This window comes from Orcinus orca, chromosome 1 (genome assembly GCF_937001465.1).
Source record: "Orcinus orca chromosome 1, mOrcOrc1.1, whole genome shotgun sequence".
NCBI lineage: Eukaryota > Metazoa > Chordata > Mammalia > Artiodactyla > Delphinidae > Orcinus > Orcinus orca.
Genome location: NC_064559.1, coordinates 126,722,702 through 126,738,327, shown reverse-complemented (window position 1 = coordinate 126,738,327; position 15,626 = coordinate 126,722,702). Strand labels below are relative to the sequence as shown.

General features: G+C 35.9%; 1 protein-coding gene across 2 annotated transcripts in view; it reads right to left on the bottom strand.

Moving 5' to 3' along the window:
• The window catches only part of DPYD (dihydropyrimidine dehydrogenase), a 795,698-nt gene that overhangs the window by 603,559 nt on the left and 176,513 nt on the right, over positions 1–15,626 (bottom strand). The window lies entirely within an intron of this gene.

Here is a 15,626-nt window from a genome sequence, read left to right as displayed (position 1 = left end):
TATGTCTGTCCAATCCTGATTCCTTCACTCTTGTTACAGGTGTGGATCGTCTAATAAACTTCCCACATACTAATCTCATATCAGAACCTGCTTTCTGCGGAAATGACCAGAGACATGTTCAAACTTCAGTGTTCCTAAGAACCACCTGGGAAGCTTGATAAATGTCATAATTTCCACAGAGAAGCCCCTCCTGTGTCTGAGTTATTGGCCTGGGAATCTGCATTTTGGATAACCCCTTTAAGGTGATTCTGATAAACATGGCTGGAGCCACACAGTGAGAATCACAGTTCTATAATTACTACCTTAGGACTGAAACCACTGGTCAGAATGGTCTTTAATTTGTACATTCATATACGTATTTGTGTATTCATTTGATAAATATTTAATGAGCGCTTGTTACATGGCAGAACCTGGGATATGAGGTTATAAAAGTGATGAACAAGACCACCATGGTCCTGCTCTCATGGAACTTGCAGTTTGGAGGAAGTTCAGACATATAAAAGGCACTTGTAGTAGTCAGTGTGGTCAATGTGAATTTGGGTAAAAACAGCATGCTAAGGGAGCATATAAGAGGAACAGAAGTCCTGGAGGGAGAGAGTCAGGCAAAGCTTATTGGGAACAATAACACTTAAAGGGATGATTGAAGAATGAGTGGGCATTAGGGAAGCAAATGAAGGTGGGATTTGGAGTGCAGGGTCACTCAAGAAAATGACAAAGGATAAAAACAGTACGTGCCAAGGCCTGGAGAGAAAAAACATGAGAGGGTAGGTGAACTAATGGAATTTGGTATGGCATAAAGTGAAAGTGGGAGTAGTGAAAAATTAAGCTGGTGATCTGAAATTTAACATACACCATTGTCACATCTGTCAGAAGATGAGAATTCTCTGAGAATTTCACTGAGAATGAGTCCCACGTTGCTCAGTGACAAAGGTCACTAGCTGGCTCATTTTCTATCCACTTCCATGTGTAAAGACGTTGGTTCATTTCCTTTAAGAAAACAATACCGGTCTCCTTGTCATTCTTTTATAAGTCAGAGAGTCCTCTTCATTGTCTGAACCAATTTCTCAGTACCTAATTAATATCTTGTTTTTAAATCTGATCTCTTCTCTCTGGTTTGTGCCCTTAGCCTTCTCTCTAAATTAAATTTTACACAATGAGTACCGAAGGCTTTTCATAATCAATTGTCCTCTCTGAAATGCAGTCATTAAACCTCTCCCCTATCATTTCACTAAATGCCATTGTTAGATTCACATTTATAATTTAGTTGAATTCCTATCTTCTTATACTTATGGGTTTTTTTTTCCCTAAAACACTGTCACTGAGTTTAAAAAGAATTTCTTGGAAGTATGATCAGCAGGACAACAATCTAAAAAGAAAACAAAGCATGGTTTATTTGGTCCTTGATGTTGAAACGACGTGATACTTATATGTGTTATCTTCACGTGGATAAATATGTTGTACATTAACAGTGGTTTGAAAGGATTTCCTATTATGTGGTAAAATAAAATAGCTAAAATAAAAATAGCTATAAAATAATATGCAATCTTAAATGTCTTCTGATTTGTAAAAAAGTCATTTTGACAATTTTTTAAATATCTGCCACTCCATAAGAATAAAGCAACAGAAATACTTGTTATGATAGATAAAGATATAGATAAATAGAGGATTCTGGTTATCCCTAATGAAGTCACAAGCTTTCGGCTTTTCTTTTTTTTAACACGCAACTTGAATAATAAGGCAATTAAAAAATAAAGTTATAATGTCAGCAGGTATGAATGAGCCAAATTAATTCAAAGTGTATTTTTCTGTTCTTCCAGAGAAATCTTATATTCAACATAAACAGATTCACTTAACAGCACTGACAACACAAGGAGTTTTAGTTGTGGTTATTAAGCCTCTTTACCAAATAATTCTCCTTTTATTATTGAGCTAGTTCACGAATAACAGCTGTTGGAAATGTCAAATGTTAATGAGGCAGGGCAATGGAAACCTGAATTGTAGCATTCTTTTTTTCTTTGGTGCCATGAATATGCCAGAATGGGCAGACTCTGATAATAATACCATCTTGCAATTCTCTAAGCGCTCTGCAGACTAAAGTGCATCAGGCTGCCATTAATCCCACTTATCACTCTGACAGCTCAGTAATTACACTACTGCTATAGCCAGGTAGTCCTAATAAAATATCAACCACTGCAGTGGAATGCATACTGGGGAGATGTTTTATTAAACTTGGGGGGGATTGATCATCAAGTGACATTAGTGTTGACCTATTTTTCTATTTGACAATAAATTATCCTTTGACCATGCCATAATAGATATTACAGAGTGCATTTACTGTACCAAATCAGAAAGGTACTGCATTACAATGATGTAGGCAAATGGTGTAAATAAAATAACAGAAATGCATGTCAGAATGTATTACCTAAATTGCTTTAAATGATTGATACCATGAAAAATCACAGACACAGTACTTAGGGGAATATGTCAACAATTATTGTAAACCACAGTCCTACATAAATTTTTCATTAGAAGTAACATTTAAATTACACTTGTTTTTATCCTCAGTCATTTAATTCCCCTTTTATGTTTCAAAGTAACTCTTTTATAGTGCAGTTTATTTTTAAATGCATTGTAAGAGGCAAAAGTTAATACAGATAAACATTTATGTAATATTTTAATCCCCAAATAATTACATTTATACTGAGTATGTTAAATTATTTTTAAAGCAATAAAAAGTCTGAATTTTTTACCAATGATGAACTTTTTTCATTTTTATATTTAATAGAGAGGATAACTACAGATTTCATTAAAAGCAAAATATACAATCTTTAATAATGTTAATCCTTCATGATTCAACATCACCATAAAAAATGTACGAAAACTTTAGTACTGCTACTTAAAGGACAAAAACTATTAAAGATATATTTATCCAGGAACTTTCTCTAGGGAAAGAGAGCTATGATTCCTCTCCCCAAATATCAGTGAGGCTGGACAGTTTGTTCTTTTTTTTTTTTTTTTTTTGCAATACACGGGCCTCTCACTGCTGTGGCCTCTCCCGTTGCGGAGCACAGGCTCCGGACACGCAGGCTCAGCGGCCATGGCTCACGGGCCCAGCCGCTCCGTGGCATGTGGGATCTTCCCGGACTGGGGCACGAACCCATGTCCCCCGCATCGGCAAGTGGACTTTCAACCACTGCACCACCAGGGAAGCCCAGAGGCTGGCCTATTTTACTCCACAGTATGACACCAAAAAACATTATAGTGAGCAATGAACTAAAGCATTTCATTCTTCACACATCTGAGAACAGATGCCTGCTTCTTTTATTGTTAAGCATACATAGCAGTTGGAATAGTAACATATGCTTGTTGAAGAATTTTCTAATCCATGAGTTTAAATAATAATTAATTTCTTTCTCAGTTTAAAAAAATCACACAAATCTGTTTGAAAGACTTGAAAACTCACATTGCATTGTCTTTGGGTTTTTTGCTAGACTTTGGTTCAATCAAGTCAGCACTGTTTCATCAGGTTATGTATTATCTATGTTAGCTTATATAATCAAACTGGGCAAGTCAGTATTTACATTAAAAAATTTAAATATTTTCTTAATATTCATGTTGTATTTCCTCAGATCTTTGATATTCAGTACCTTTATTTGGAAAGGTCTAACTACTTCAGGTGTAGCAGTGGGTACAGGATCTAACTTCTCCACCCTATTATAAGCAGTGTAAGCAAATATATAGTCTAATATCCTTCCCCAACTTGGCAACATTTCTACTGAAACTGGGCAGAATGGAGTATCAGATTGAATGGAAGGTGTGTGAGTCAAGAAATGGAGGTTAGAAGTGTCATACATATATCTGAGTTCCACAGCTTACATCACTTGCACCCAGATTCTGTCATAATAAAAGGACCCAAGAAAGCTGGTTGGCATCTTTAAAGTATGATGAGACTAATCCAATGTTCTGATGCATTAAATATACAAGAGCCATTCTCAGCTTCCAATAATTCTCTCTGCTTCTCTCAGTATTCCATTAACAGCCTTTCCTATATACTTTCTGACTCTGCTTCTCTGATTACACCACAGGTTCTTACTAGCTCAAGGGTATTTGGAACTAACTTTGAATATTCCTAATATGCATCTTGGCCCAGTTTCTACATTCCACTGGGCTGGAAAGCTATGGCAACATCATTTACAATAACTGAATTTTTTTTTTTTTTGCGATATGCCGGCCTCCCACTGCTGTGGCCTCTCCCGTCGCGGAGCACAGGCTCCGGACGCGCAGGCTCAGCGGCCATGACTCACGGGCCCATCCGCTCCGCGGCATGTGGTATCTTCCCAGACCAGGGCACGAACCCACGTCCCCTGCATCGGCAGGCGGACTCTCAACCACTGTGCCACCAGGAAAGCCCTAACTGAATTTTTTTATCCTGTGCACCATTCTGCCTTTTAACCCCACCAACGATGTTCATGTTTTAAGGCTTTTAATATTTATTTGATTTTATAGGTTAACAACAAAACAATCTTTAAGTAAAGATATTTATCCACTAGAAATTTCCATTCACATGTGGGTGCTCCAAGATAGTTCAAAAGAAGGAAAATTTAGGGCTTCCCTGGTGGCGCAGTGTTTTAGAGTCCGTCTGCCGATGCAGGGGACACGGGTTTGTGCCCCGGTCCGGGAGGATCCCACATGCAGCAGAGCGGCTGGGCCCGTGAGCCATGGCCGCTGAGGCTGTGTTTCCGGAGCCTGTGCTCCGCAACGGGAGACGCCACAACAGTGAGAGGCCCGCGTACCGAAAAAAAAAAAAAAAAAAAAGAAGCAAAATTTAGAACAGTACACAATTCACACAATCAATGCTCAAAACATTTTGTTGGATGATCATGAATCTAGGAATATAACATAGTTAAAAACTTTTCTACAATATGTCTATAGTCTGTGTCAAAAAATTGTTTTGTCTCAAATACTAATAGCTAAAAATGTGCATTTTACACTTTTTGCATATTTTGAGTTAAATGAAGGAACTTAAAGTTAAAAATAATACTCGTTTTTGATCTTCATATATAACTGATTCTTAAAAATTAATAAGATCACTTTTATCTCCACTTCATAGATGAGAATATTGAGCCTCTGTAAATCTCCCAGAAGCATAATGAAACCAGTGGCCAAGGCAGCTGAAGGAACTACTGGAACATATTTACCATCTTACACCCATCTAGCCCATTCAGGTATGAAGACAACTCAAAATTTTAAAAGGTGATGTTTTACTGACCTCATCTCTTGACAACACTAGTGCCTCCTTCCCAGAGTAATTTGAAGACTGAGAAAAAAGCAGTTGAGAAGTCACAGCTAGAAAAAGGCTATAGTATCCTCTCTCCTAGAGTCCAATTTTAGTTTAAGAAAAAAAAAAAAAAAGTGGAAGGTAGTCTTAATCATCTCCTCAAGAGGCTTCTCAAGTCAAGATGAAAACATTAGAGTTTTATGATATTACACAGTTTCGAAGGCTAATTCAATTACAGCTTTAAACAGCTTTAGCTGTAGCCACTTCTATTGGAAAGATACTTTTTGAGCATAGTCTTATTTTTGAAAAAACTGTGTGTGCTACAGAAACCTCAACAGCCTAAGAAGCCATAAATTTGCATACATCTTGTCCTGCAAGCAAATAAAACACTTCCATAAGACTTTAGTACATATTACCTCCTAAAATTTTAAACAAACATATCGTCCTATTTTACTACACAAAGAGAGTATCATCATGAGTATCTGAAGAATGCTGCTCTTAAACTTAGATTTTTCTCTTTCTTATGAGAGCCAATGGGACTTTAAGTTTTTGTTGTACAGAGGTGGAACAAGAAGAATGTGATGGAATCTGTATATATTACAAACTGCAAGAAGTCGTTGAAAGAAAATAAACACACATCATGCATATATGCATAAGACAGAAATAATTAGGTATGAAAAGAGAACCAAGTATGATTAAAGGAAGTGGGGTCAGTCCTTAAGGCTTTCAGAATCTACTGGGACTTTAAGATACTAGAAATAGCAGTTTTAAATAATAAGCCAAGATTTAAATACCAATACCAAAATCTAAAGAAAATAGGTTTATTTGCCAAATGTAGGTTACAGCAGTGAAGGAAGAGTGCCCCCATTTCCAATTTCTCTCTACTATAAATTTATTTGAAGAGTACAAGATCATGACTTACAAATTGAATTGTTGAAATGGAATAAAAAATGTTATTATATTGTAACTATTACAAGTAATTGGGAACTTCCCTGGTGGTCGAGGGGTTAAGACTCTGTGATCCCAACGCAGGGGGCATGGGTTCAATCCCCAGTCAGCGAACTAAAATCACACATGCCACGTGGCGCAGCCAAAAAAAAAAAAAGTAAGTATTACACATTCACAAGTTTTAAAAACATGTCAGTAACACAGAAACACTTAAGGTCAATGAATACAGAACAAATCAAAGTATTTATTAAATGTTTTTTTCTGCCAAGTAGATATCTAGGCCCTAAAACCTATGATATAATTTTATCCCTGTCATTTGCAGCTACAACAGAGGTATACTTTGATCAAGAAAACCAGAGATACTAATAGATAAAAGTCCTGCTTTATGTCCTGGAGGGATGGTCCGCTTGGCAACACTCTTAGGAAACCTTTTTTTTTTTTTTTTTTTTTTGCGGTACACGGGCCTCTCACTGTTGTGGCCTCTCCCGTTGCGGAGCACAGGCTCTGGACGCACAGGCTCAGCGGCCATGGCTCACGGGCCCAGCCACTCCACGGCACGTGGGATCCTCCCGGACCGGGGCACGAACCCGTGTCCCCTGCATCGGCAGGCGGACTCTCAACCACTGCGCCACCAGGGAAGCCCAGGAAACCATTTTTTATCCACTTTAAAGATGGTGGGGATTGAGAGTATTTAAAGGGATTGAAGAAGATGGCCAGATTCAAGAAGATAAAGAGATTCCTCTCTCTTGCAGTAATGAGAGGGTGATAAGCCATGTAGCTGGATAGGGTTACTTGTGAGACTTGGTTATACTAAATATAGGCAGCATAAACAAGCCAGATTATACATAGCGTATAGGTATGATATATAGAGCGTGTGTGTGCACACACCCAGACTTATGTGTACACTAATATTAATTACTAAGTGCTCAAATGTGCTTGCTTGTCCAAAACCTTTAAATGTATTACCTCAGAAAGCATAGCATAGAGGTTAAGAGAACAAGCTCTGGATCTTGATTGCCCATATTTAATTCTTGACTTCACTGTACTGGTGTTAAGACTTCAGGCAAATGACCTAACCTCTCTGGGGATCAGTTTTCTCATATGCAAATGGAGGTAATAATTTGTACTTCAGAGGTTTGTTGTGAGAATGTTTAAATATTATACACTTACACCAAATAGTATGTACTTCTTTAGTTACTTAACAGGCATTCTCCATAACTCTCAAAATGCTCTGAAAAGTTATGCATTGCTTTCTCTCCTTTAATGTGAAAGGGGTCAGTGAAGAGTCACAGTATAATGTTTTACAGTTATTTACATACATTAAACGTAGTAGATATCTGACAAACATAAATATATGCTTTAAATCTTCATTTTCTCCTTATGGGATTTCAGAAGAAGGAAAAAGTATTTCTACTTCAGGAAAATCAGAGAAGCCTTCTCAAACAAAGATACTTATGCTGGAGACTGAAGAACAAGTAGGATTTTACTATGGACCAATGAGTCTACTAGAGCTTGATACTGACAGCAAGTTATGGATGCATATGTGGTTTCTCCGTATTCCACACAGCAGCTACTACACCATGTACATTTTACCTGCCCAATAATATAGGAGGAATGAACGAATAAAAGGAATGAGAGGAAAAGAAATTCTGTTGCCTAATGTAATTCATTAAAAAAAAAAAGATTATGGGTTCATCCAGGGCAGAGACTACATAACCCATCTTTGGTTCTCAGTATTACTCACAAATGTTTATGGAAAATTCCTGTCAGTGCACTTCTTCAGGAATCAAACTGCTAAAATACATGTCAATCTCATTAGTGACCCAAAGTCATTTATACAGAATCCTTTCCTCATGAGGTTTCTGGTTGTTTCTTCATGCTAATAGTATGAGGCAAACATATTCTTCTCCCAAAAATCAGTTAAATTAAAGATGATAGGTTGGGCAACTCAGTATACTGTGAAGTTTGTGCTTTTGAAAAATGGATATATCCTAACTAAAAATGTAAACTGATCTTTATTATGGATGTATAGTTGAGTAAGTAACTAACAAAAGCAATTAGCAAATATGAGAATCCATGCGATGAAAGAGGCTTTCCTTCATTCCTGCTCCACACATTATCTCCTAGTACTTCTGTATTTTCAATGCCTGTATAAGGCATATTTCTCCCTTCCCCTTTTCAACTGCTGCCACCTGGTGAGATGGTGACAAAGTATTTCTTACCCTCCAGGGTAGGGTAGCACTTTGTCCTGACAAAATATGCTATCTATGCGCAAATAAAATATTTCCTTAGGTAACTGTTTGCAAATAAGAAAATACCTATATTTTGCATACCATTTTAATTTGAATACATTTATATACATGTGACGACATACATCCGTAATAAAGATCAGTTACACGTTTAGTTAGCATGTAGTCGTTTTCAAAAACCCAAGATTCACAATACATTTTATAGTCTAGCCTACCATTTTTAACTACAACAAGCCATATGTAATTATTTTTCAAACCAGTATATTGCTGCTCAGCACAACTGTGGTTCCCCTCACATTCTAGACATCTGTTACATGATGCTCAATACACTTTTGATCCTTTACAGACCTTAGGGAGAACTAGGTGACAGTACTGACAGTTTTTATTATAGCTTTCCTACTACTCAATAATCTTGTTTCACCTGGACTATTTCCCCAGTAGTGTCATAAACTCTTTGATTTATACTGAGAATCCTTCCAGGCTTCTTAGAAAGAAGAAATTATTTTTCGTAGCATGTCCATATGCTGTGCAAATTATATTTTCAAACTTTGGAACACCTGTTGTATGTTTATCTTAACGCCAATGAAGCCCCTTTAGGAAGGGCAACCCAAAAAGGTAATTTATATTAGTCATAGATGCTCTAAAAGCAAAATTTTCAGCAAATGTCAAAACTGAAAAAGCTTTATATTTTATGACTTTTTTCAGGCAATTTCAGAAAAAATATAATAATAATAGTAATATTGACAGATCTTTGATTTCTAATAAACATGTAAAAGAGAAACAAAGTCAAACAGTTTATAAATAAAATACAACTCCTAGATATGTGGGATATATTGATCATGAAGAAAAGAACATTTGGGTAAATATGTAAACCTACTTAAGTGCATGGAGACTAAGATTTAGGATAGATTTTACTTTTTACAATGTTATATTATTTGAATTTTTTGCAATGTGTAAATAAAACATGTAGTATAAAAAATAAAAAAAAAGACTTAGATGTTGTTTGGCAACTAAAATCACATTATCTTGTGTAATTTTCATTTTGGTCATTTGAATTGACAAGGCCAAAGCCAACCCACGATGCTCCCATATCCTCTTTAAGTTTTACAGGGGGCTAGTTGAAGGTTTTAATAGGAAGACCACAATGAAGTATACTTCTGAGTAGCTGGTGGTTCACAAAGCTAACAGAACAAAGGGTCAGGTCTGGCCGAAAAAAAAAAAAAAAAGAGTGAGTGAGTGACAGCACAAGTGCTGGAGGGAGTCATTAATTAAGTTAAAACAACAGCTGAATAAAATACTTGGCCTTAAAATTATAAGACAGTATTTGCCAATAATAGTATTTAAATTTATCCAAATCTCAGCTATCTAAGTGCAGCAGGAATGTAGGAATACATTTATTAAAAAGTCACCATGTTCTAAGTTCTGTGCCGGCGAAGGAGAGAATTTACTGAAACTTACTTGGAAGACATTGACTCAAAAATATACTGGACTTACTTCATGTAAAAGAGATTTTTGTTCAGTTTTTTTTTTTCTTTGTAAGTGCAACAGTGATTGCAATACTTTAGGTGCTGAAAGAACAGATTTGGAGAGCAAATGCCATATCTGAATTTTCTTCCTGTTGGAACTAGTATTCAGTTTCAAGTGTGGAGCCCACACAAATTTATCTGAAAGTTTTACTTCATAAAAATAATGTCACTCCTCCTTTTTTAAAAGTAAAAGTTTTTAAACACACTTTAAATTAAATTTAAATATTCATTCCTTTTACTTAGTTAAATCTATGTTGATTACCCCAAGTAAAAGAAAACTGTATTCAGCACAAATTTTTTCAAGTGTTTTACACAATCCTGGTGATCTTTTTAAAAACCCGTATCCGATCATGACATTCTCCTGTGTAAAGGGAGAACTGGCATATAATGACCTTTGAACTTGGCCCCTGCCTATTGCACTCCTCCAGCTCCAGCTGCAACACCTGCCCCACTCTAGAACTCTGCAGTTCTGTGAGCAGGGCAAGTCATTTTTCAACCTCTATCTATTCCAACAGGCTCGTCCCTTGCCTGAAGAGCCGCACTTCAAACGTGCTGCAGAATTCATCTCAGCTGTCTCTCATGAAGCCCCCTGGTTCTTACCATTCTGATCTCCCAGAGCACCCTGTGGATTTCTTTATCAAAGTAATTAACACATTGGACTATAACAGTTGATTTTCTGGTTTCTCTACTATTTCCTCCTCCAGTGAGAAAATGGTTGGGTCCCTTGTCTTTGTTGTTGGTCTGCTTGAAAATAGATTCATTTTAAATTAGCTGAAAAAGACAACCAGAACTTTGGGTATATGCCAGTTATTGTTTTTAATGTTTGGGAAAAATTATTTTATTTTAATAATTGACTTTCAAACTTATGTAAATAACATACATGTACGGTGAAAAATATTTATATTTGGTTTAATTTATTTAATAAATACTTGTGTAGAAGTTGCTATATGCTAGTACTATTGTATGTGTTTTATAAATATTAACTCATTTAATCTTCATAACCACTCAGTGAGGTAGACATAAATATTAACTCACTATATCTTTATAAGAACCTGATAAGGTAGATACTGTTGTTATTCTCATTTTAAAGATAGTAAGGCACAAAATTTTCTTCTCTGATTTAGGTTTGAAATATTTTATTGCTTATTTCTGTGATCCTGGTGATTATTAAGTTAATAGACATTTCCTAAAGTCCTGGGATTCCCAATTTTCTCTTCTACTTCATTCTAAAATCATAATAGTGTATGGTGATGTCAGGGCTTGCCTCACAGGTTGTGAAAGCTGAATTCAGGACTATTATCCAGGTGTGACTTTCTCCAAAGTCCAGTCTGTAGGTATCATCATTTCATTTCTGCAGTATTTCTCATAATGATAGCCAGGAGCCCCAGAGAACTTGAGAACATTTCTGATATAATATAAGAAAACCATATATGTTATAGTCATTATTATACAATATATGCCATATATGGCTGGCTTCAAATGCAATCTAACAAAATTCCTCATTTGCTTTACCAGGTAACCAGCAATAACACTTACAGATCATGTTATTCTTTACAAAGCATTTTCTTATATGTAAATTACCTACAGAAATCACTAAGATCAATCTTTTCAGTAGAAATACCAGATAGACAAAATAAAAGCAATTAGAAACATCCTACAGATACAACTATGAGTCAAAATAGATAAACTAAAAATATATTCAACATCTGTAATCATGACTAGCCTAAAATAATGTCACTATAATTATAACATTTGGAACATTATATATTGTGGCAAAAAAATAATTAAGACCAAAATTGTTCTGTTAAAGATGTTGTCCAGACTACTATTACTTCCCACTAGGGTTTGTGTGAAGTGACTTAGACACTATTTCAGTACTTGGGAGTTTAATGCCTAAGAGTCAATGCTGACATCGCACATGAAGAATATGCAGAAATTTCAGGAAATTAATGAATATGAGAGAAAAACAGATAAGAATATAAATGTTTAATCTGCTTAATTTAATTCATATCTTAAGGTGGACCAAGGTTTCAGGTAATAGCACTGCTTGGAAATGAACTAATGTTATGATGGTCTGATCATTATCAGAATATTTTGAAAAAAATTAGCCTAGAAGCCAAAGGACACAATGTTCAGAAATAACATCTTGAACATTGTCATCAAAACTAGCTGCCTACAGCTAAATATTATTTAAACTCTAAAAACAGCAAAATAAAAAGCTATGGGCACATCATATATATTTTTGTAATATTGGAAAATTCCATTGACTACGCTTCTAGTGAAATGCATTATAATACTGACAGTGCTGTCACAGTTTGTCACAAGTACCATTAAATTTAAGAAATTTAAATGAAGAATTTGAGTGGAAGTAATAGAACTTATATATGTTTATGGTCTATGGAATCTTAACATATCATTTCCTTCGTTTTTTCATTCATTTCCTTCCTTCCCTTTTTTCTCAATCAACAGATATCTATAGAGCACTTGTTACTTGCTGAGGATTACTGCTGCATTCTGGAGTAAACAAGATGAGAAAGCCTTGGGTTCTGCCCTCAAGAAGCTCACATTGGAGAAGTCAGACAAATAAATACACATTCTCAAATGATGCGAAGGTGTGGCAATGGAAAGATGAGGGATGTACATACTTGCTCAATCTGTCCCCTCCTCTTTCTTAGTATAATGCTAAGGACACAATGAACAGATTTGTTTCTCTAGGATGTGTGTGTGTGTGTGTGTGTGTGTGTGTGTGTGTGTGTCTACATGTGTATAGGTGTGTCCCTGTGGATAGGCCAAGTAATACAGGGCTTGAGGAAGATAGAAAAAGAGAGGAACTGGAAGTATTTGCTACTATCTACTGAAAGTAGCATTGAGCTCTCTGCCCAATTACTTTTAGATTCACCTCAATCACAAACACATCATCTCTTTCAAATGATCTCTCTTCTTTTACCCACACACCAGCCAGTAGGTACTCATCACAACACAATACCATAAGAGACAATACAGTTTGATGGATTCTGGACTTAAATCCAGCTCTATCACTTACTAGCTTTGTGATCTTAGAAAAGTTACTTAAATACTTTGTGCCCCCAGCTTCCTCATCTAACTTGCTAACTATAGGCTAGACACCATACAACTATAGGGAGGACTGCATAAATTAATACATGTAAAACGCTTAATGTCTGCCATATAATAAATGCTCAATGATGTAAATCACCATTGTAAATCATTATTGCCTAGGAACAATGGAGAATGCAATGGAATAAATGAGCACTGTTTTTCCACAGCTAATGGGAAGCGCAATGTTACGATGAAACTGTAAAATAATGACTACCACACAGGTTACTGTGAAAACGAAGTAAGATAATTATGAAGAAGACCAACAACAATGTTGCCTAATAAATCATGAGTAGAAAACATTTAAAAGAATATCTTCCAAGCCACTTCAAGGGAGTTTGTGGAATACAGAAGTGAAGTGGTATCATACTGAATAAAAATAGAATGTGTAACCATGAAAGATAATATGAAATAAAATATGTAAGATGTGTTATGTGCATCCATAAGGCTTATAATGAAAACAGCAGCCACACCCCAAAGCCAAAAATAAACTGATCTCTACAGATACCCTACGAGCATGATGGGTCAAACTTAGAAATGACTTGACAATCATTACCTCATTTCTCCAAATGATCTCTTCTTTAGCTCATTATTAATAGTTTTAATGAGACTGTGTTAGTAACCAATTCTGTATTTGGGTAGTTAGTGTAGGCAAATTTATATGTTACCAATGAAAAGAGGTACTGGAGCCTAGGGTGGTGACAGTAGGCAGGGAGGCAAATGAATTTTGCTTTGTCAAGGGAAGCACCTCTGATAGAGTATAATTTTTTTGCCTCTTTTATTTCCCACATCTAGAATGGATATTTTTCCAATACATGAACACATTTCATATGATAGGACACCTAAATTTTCTACTTTAAACAGAAAGAGAAAGAAGAGAAACTTATTTTCAAAAATATTTTTAGAGAATAATTTTTCTTATGTACTACCTTTTAATTCAAGCTGTGAAATGTCCCACCTGTTCCCTTCTTGATATTTTTTTAAGGTGAACTTTTCAGAACAATCCCACGGAGAGGAAATTGCTTTACAAGCTAGGAAGATATGAATCTGTTCTCCCAGTAGAGTGAGTGCATAAATCCTTTTTTATTGAAGAGGTGTTGGTAAAGTTCTATATATAAGACGACAGTACAGTATTGATTTTGGTAATGCTGATACAAAAGCAATATTTTGATTTAAACATGCCATATTCTTTCCATTTTCCTGCCTTTGCTCTTACTTTTCCCTCAATATAAAATGGATGACTCCTCACTCATATTCCTCGTCTGGCAAATTCTTGGGCATCCTTCAGGATGCAGAATAGGTATCATCTCCTCTTGAGAAGGCTTCCTCAATTACCTCCTTTCCCTCCTTAAAGGTTATTCATTTACTTCATATTCCCACATTTTTCACACTATACTATAATTATTTTTTAAACTAACTATATCCCCAAATAGTTGATAGGTTTCAGGAGACATTCATTCATTCAAAAAATACTGATGGAGCATCCGTTAGGAATAAGGTCATAAGAAAATAATGGCTAAAAAAACAGACACAGTTCCTTTCTGTAGCTTAGGGTTAAACAAACAAACATTTCACTGAAGATGAAGAAGGATTATAATATCATAGAGAGGTGGGATCAGGGGATCAGGAAAGTCTTCCTGCCATCTCAAGGATGAGTAGGAGTTACCCCAAGCAAGGAGAGGAAGGGACAAAGGAAACGTGCAAATGCTGTGAGATGGCAGGAGGCTCAGAGGGTGGAGGTTTTGAAGGAAGATGCTGGTGCCTGGAACAGGAAGTGAGCGGGAGGGTGACTAACAAGGGCTGGGAGACTTCAGATTTATTCTGGGACTTCAATCAGATAGCCATACCAGGGGCTCAAAAAATGTTTGCTGAATAAATAAATGAATAAAAATAATAATAAAAAGAAGACTATGCACTTGCTTGGTTTTTGAGGGCTTATATTATTTCTATCTTGAGAAAATTAAAATTTTTACAAGGTAATTTACTTCACATTACTATAAATAGGAATGAATATTTTTGCCTTAGTGAGACTTTCCCCTTTTCATATATTTAAAAGTAATTTAGAGAGCTATAATTCAGATTAAAATACAGTATTTATGATGCAGTTAACTTGAAAAATAGGCATCTTACATACATCTGCTTCCAGAGGAAATATTTATAATATTTACAAAGTTTCTCTGTGGATTCCAAGAAGATGAAATTGTACAACCTCTTTAGGAGAAAAATTATCATTTTCCACATAGCCTTACCAAATGAATGCCCCCAAAAGCAGCTTGGCACTAACCATTTCTTTTGTCTGCACTACTGAATTCCCATAATATACACTACCCAAGAAAAAGGAACACCTGCCCCTGACTGATCATCTCATTGTAGACATTTCCCATCATGAAGTGATTCAGTCATGAGGCAAAGACACCTAAAAATAAACTCTCAGGGGAAGACAAATTCAAGAATCTAATCCACAATTGTCCTCTGCATTGAAAGAGCACTGGGCAAAGAGTGCCTTCTGGC